Source organism: Capsicum annuum, chromosome 9, assembly GCF_002878395.1.
Source record: "Capsicum annuum cultivar UCD-10X-F1 chromosome 9, UCD10Xv1.1, whole genome shotgun sequence".
NCBI lineage: Eukaryota > Viridiplantae > Streptophyta > Magnoliopsida > Solanales > Solanaceae > Capsicum > Capsicum annuum.
The window spans coordinates 2,725,269-2,731,268 of NC_061119.1; positions in this window are offsets into that span (position 1 = coordinate 2,725,269).

Consider the following 6,000-nt stretch of genomic DNA (forward strand, 5'->3'; position numbering starts at 1 on the left):
ACAAAGTAAAATAAAATGAAGAAAGTATTTTTGAGTGAAGCCAATAAACATTTATAATGTTATTTAATTTGGATCAAAATTATTAGGTTTGACCAAATATAAGTTACTCTCTTCATCTATCTTTACTTATTCGGTATTTATTTAGCACACTCCTTAAAAAATAGTATTAGATAAAATTATAATTTTATCATATCAATCTTTGAATATAAAAAATTTAATACTTGGAGAAATTACTATAACTAATACTAATAAAGGTAAGTTATTTCTCTTTTTTTTTTCCCTTTTTAAAGTGTGAACAAATAAAAGTGAATATCTTTTTTATTTTAAAAAAAGAATAATCTGGTGTATTAAAACTTTCGCTATGCGTAGGGTTCGAAGAAGGGCTCCACTACAAGGATATAATGTATGCTGTCTTATCTTGTATTTTCGCCATAAACTGTTTTCAAGGCTTGAACCTGTGACCTCTTGATCACATGATAACAACTTTATCAGTTGCTTTAAATAAAAATAAATATTTATTTTTATTTTTAATATAATGAACAGATAAAAATAGAGAAAAGAGTGTTTTTTGTGCAAGGTAGTCAAAAAGAAGGTAAATTGTTTTCTTGGGCAACAAGAATGAGGAAAACAAAAGTTGAGAATATTCCTTTGAATACCATTTTATACCAATTCTATGTGTAAGGGGCGGCATGGCATGAACACGAGATATTACACTTGCATTTGACCAAAATTAAGGTGATATAATTTAGCTTTAAAATTTAGTTAAATTAATTCACGAAAAATAATTTAATTAGGTGAAAATATATTGGGTTTGTTGTTGTTGTAATTCACGAAAAATAAATAAAGCAAATAAAAAAGAATAGAGGAAGTAAAAAATAGAGAATAATCATTTCTTATGTCATATATAAACTCTTTTTTCCATAATTATGAAATTCGGTTTAATTGTACATAGTTCAACTAATTTTACGATATATATTTAGAAAAAATAACATAAACATACACCTTAACTTATTATATTTATACAAATTTTCACTCTTACAAAGTAATAATAAAAATTTCAACTAATTATGTATCTTTGTTGGATGTATCGGGAGCAAATTATGTATCTCGACAGACCCAAAATAAAAAAAGATGTATCGAAAGCTAATTATGTATCTTTACAAGGGAAAAATGTATCTTCGTTGGATGTATCGGGAGCTAATTATGTATATCGACAGATCTAAAATTGAATTTTTCAATAATTATGTAAAATATCAAAATTTTCTGTAATTAAGTTCCAAATTGTCGGGATTTATGTTATTTGCCCTATATATTTAGTACCTCCAATTCAAATAAATATTGAATCAATTTGCACGCACCTTACTAATTTTAATATGTAACCTCCTTTCAACAATATGTATTAGGTTAGGTAACTGTGTTCACCAAAGCTAAGATCGATAGACACCTAACTTTTTGTTAATTAAAGATGAAATTCAAACGTAGAAAGGAAGCAGTCTACTCATTAACGCGAGAAATACATGGTGAAAACTTACTCATAATGAATGTTTACATAAAATTGCATCAACTTATCATGATTAAGCGATTTAATAAGATGAGAATATAGGTTAATCAAACATGGTTCAGTGAGAGATATTTCATAGTTGTGTACATATACATATATTGGTCATGTATATGTTGATTTAACATAAATACCTGGTGCGAATAAATTTTAGTAAAAATATGCCTATTTAATCATATAGTTGTATATTTTAAATTAGTAATTTATAACTCAAAAAGATTTCTAAGTATGTATGCAGGTAGAATTTGTTATTTAGGTAAATGTTGTAAAAGTAATGTAGTACTAAAACATGTGTGGATTTGATTTTTACTTTTCATTGTTTTTCCTCCCACATAATAATAGAAAATATTTCCCAAAAAGAAAAAGGTGTAGAGGGAAAACTGAATTTTTGACTTTATTTGATTAGATAAACAATTTTTGAAGTGAACAAGTAGACTTTCCATTAGAAAATAAATAAATTCTTGTTAAGTTTAAAAAAAAATCAAAAAGAGAATACAACAATAGTTGAAAAAACAATTATTTAAAGGCAAATAATTGCAGAAAGTAGCCTGCAATGGATATAAACAATAAATATATTTTTTAGGCATGGTTTGGTTCGTCACACTTTATAGCCAAGTTTATAATATAGCAACGTATATTGTGATGGAATGGTTGGAATTTCTCTTATTATTAATCAGAGATTTTTAGTCCAAACTTTTGAAAATAAATTTGTTGAAAGCTCCACTGTTAGATGGATCCTGTAATACATGACTCAAATTTACTTAAATAAATCCTGTAATACGTGATTTAAATTTAATCAACCGCAATATAGAAATTGAAAAAAGAAAACACCATAAACTTGTGAAGGCCATTTTTGCACATTTTTTCTTCCACCTAACTCTATGACGTTTTCTTACTTTATTTTTCTTTCTGGAATTCTATTGTTCTTAATTTCTATGGTTTTCCTTTTAATTTTTGGGACAATGTGTATTGACTTGCTTTATATATAGGAAAGAGTGGTGTGATTATTTAAGTTCAATGGATATGAACTTGATAAAAAATTATCATTGAGGTAATCTGTTCATTGAGGGGCCCATTATTGGCGACTTTTGGTAGGTGTTAGCCCACGGTTCGATGGGCGGGCCCGGGGCTTGGTGTTGTATTTGAGCGAAAATTGAACGATGGCCCTCCGACGGGCTGTGGAGCGGATCTGGCAGACAAATGAACGAAATGATGTGAACGTGCCATTTTTGGCGACTTTCGATGGGTGTTTGCCCACGGCTCGGTGGGTGGGCACGAGGCTCGGTGCCAAATCTAGGAAAAAATTGACCGGCGGCCCCTCAGCAGGCTGTGGAGCATATCTGGTTAGTCTGTCGGGGGCCGCTGGGGCCATTTTTGTGGTCAAACAGAAGAATGACATGAATGGACCATTTTTGGCAACTTTCGATTGATGTTAGCCCAGTGTTTGGAGGGTGTTATCATTAATAATTTTTAGCGATGTATCATGAAAGTCTGTTCCATATAAATAAAAATTAAGAAAGGTAAAACAGTCAACCAAAAATAGAAAGTGAAAGAAACCAGAAGAAATAGTTGTAAACTAGTGAATCTTTAAACCTTCATAACTTCGCGCTCAAACGTCCGTTTGAGGTGATATTTTTTTGAATTTACGTATTTTTTCGAGATCTATAGGTCAAACAGACATAAGGCTGTTTAATTGAGTCAATTTTTTAAAATACGGCTTTTGGGTGGTCAAACGGGCAAAACAGCACGAACAGGCTCTTTTCGAGCCAAATTGGTGTGCTATAGCCCACGATTTCGTGGGTGGGCCCGAGGTTCGGGCGTGTTTTGAACCAAAAATCGATCGGGGGCTCCCATTCAGGCTGAGGACCGAGGGAGTGTGGAACTTTGGGGTCGGCAGGGTAGTTTAGGTAGTCAAACGGGTGAAACGATGCGAACGGGTCATTTTTGGGCCAATCCGTGTGCTATAACCCACAATTTCGTGGGTGGAACCAGGGTCTGAGCGTGTTTTAGGCCAAAAATTGACTTTTTATGGGCCAAACCAATAGGCCACACTAGGCCGCTCTCCAGCCTCCGTGGCACTCCTAGGTCAATTTTGGGCCCTAGGCACCCCGGACCCTGGAGCCACCGCGGAACCGTGGGCTATAGCACACCGATTTGGCCCAAAAATGTCCGTTCACTCCGTTTTGCCTGTTTGACCACCTAAATGACCCTGCCCCACCCCAATGGACCACACAAGGTCGCTCCCTAGCCTTCCTAGCATGCCTCGATAGATTTTGGGCCCTCGGCACCCCCGAACCTCAGGCCTATTCCCAAAACCGTGAGCTATAACCTATCGATTTGGGCTGAAAATGCCCCGTTCGTGTCGTTTCGCCCGTTTGACCACCCAAATGACCCTACCCACCCTAATTGGACACACTAGGCCGCTACCTAGCCTCCCTAGCATGCTCTGATCGATTTTGGGCCCTTGGCACCCCCGAACCGTGGGTCCACCCCTGGAATCGTGGGCTATAGCACATCGATTTGGCTAAAAAATGCCTCATCACGCCATTTCGCCCGTTTTACCACCCAAATGGCCCCGCCTACTTTAATGTGCCACACCAGACCGCTCCCCAACCTCCTTAGCACGCTTCGATCGATTTTGGGCCCTCGGCACCCCCGAACCCACCCCCAAAACTGTGGGCTATAGCACACCGATTTGGCCTGAAAATGCCTCAATCGCGATGTTTCGCCCGTTTGACCACCCAAATGGCACCGCTAACCCGAATGAACCACACTATGCCGCTCCGTAACCTCACTGGCACGCCCTGGTCGATTTTGGTCCTCGGCACCCCCGGGCCCACACCCGAAACTGTGGCCTATAGCATACTGATTTGGCCTGAAAATGTGTTGTTCGTGCCATTTTGACCCTTTGACCATCCAAATGGCCCACACTAGGTCGCTCTCGAGCCTCCCTGCATGCCCCAGTCGATTTTGGGCCCTCGACACTGGCAGAACCTGGGTCCACTCTCGAAACCGTGGGCTATAACACATCAATTTGGCCTGAAAATGCCCCGTTCATGCCGTTTCGCTCGTTTGACTACCCAAATGGCCCCACCCACCCCAATGGGCCACACTAGGCCGCTCCTCTGCCTCCCTGGCACTCCCTGGTTGATTTTGGGCCCTCTACACCCTCGGACCCCGGGCCCACCCCTGAAATCGTGGGCTATAGCACATCGATTTGGCCCGAAAATGACTGGTTCGCGTCGTTTTACCTGTTTGACCACCAAAATGGCCTTGCCCACCCTAATGGGCTACACTAGGCCTTACCCCAACCTCCATGGCACACCCCGATCGATTTTTGGCCCTCGACACCCCCGAACCTAGGGCCCAGTCTCGCAATCGTGGAATATAGCACACCGATTTGGCCCAAAAATGTTCCGTTCGCACCGTTTAGCCCATTTGACTACCCAAATGGCCCTGCCCACCCCAATGGGCCACACTAGGCCACTCTCAAGCCTCCCTGGCACGCCCCAGTCGATTTTAGGCTCTCGGGTACACCCCCATAATCGTGGGTTATAGCATACCAATTTAGCTAAAAAATGTCTCGTCCTCGCTGTTTCGCCCGTTTGACTACCCAAATGGCCTTGCCAACCCTAATAGGCTACATTAGGCTTTTCCCCAGCCTCTCTGGCATGGCCCGATGATTTTAAGCCCTCGACATCCTGAAACCGTGGTCTATAGCACATTGATTTTGGCCGAAAATGCCCCGTTCACGCCGTTTCACTAATTTGACCACCCAAATTATACCGCCCACCCTAATGGGCCATACTAGGCCTCTCCCGAGCCTCTCTAGCATGCCCTGATCAATTTTGGGCCATCGACACCCCCAAGAACCTGGGCTCACCCCTAGAATTGAGGGTTATAACACATCGATTTGGCCCAAAAATACCCCGTTCATGCCGTTTTGCCTGTTTGACCACCCAAATAGTCCCATCTACTTCAATGGGCCACATTAGGTCGCTTCCTAGCCTCCCTGCATACCTCAGTTGATTTTGGGACCTCGACACCCCCGAACCCCGGGCCTGCCCTTGGAACCATGGGTTATAGCACACTAATTTGGCCCAAAAATATACCGTCTTGCCCGTTTAATCACCCAAATGGCCTCTCCCACTGTAATAGTCCATACTAGGCCCCTCCCCGGCCTTCCTGGCATGCCCCGATTGATTTTGGGCCCTCGACACCCCCAGACCCCAAGATCACCCCTAGAACCGTGGGCTATAGCACACCGAATTAGCCCGAAAACACCTCGTTCACGTCGTTTTGCCCATTTGACCACTCAAATGGCCCCACCCTCCCCAGTAGGCTACACTAGATTGCGCCTCAAACTCCCTGATATGTCCCGATTGATTTTGGATGCTCTGCACCCCCGAACCTCGGGTCCACCCCTGAAATCGTGGGCTATA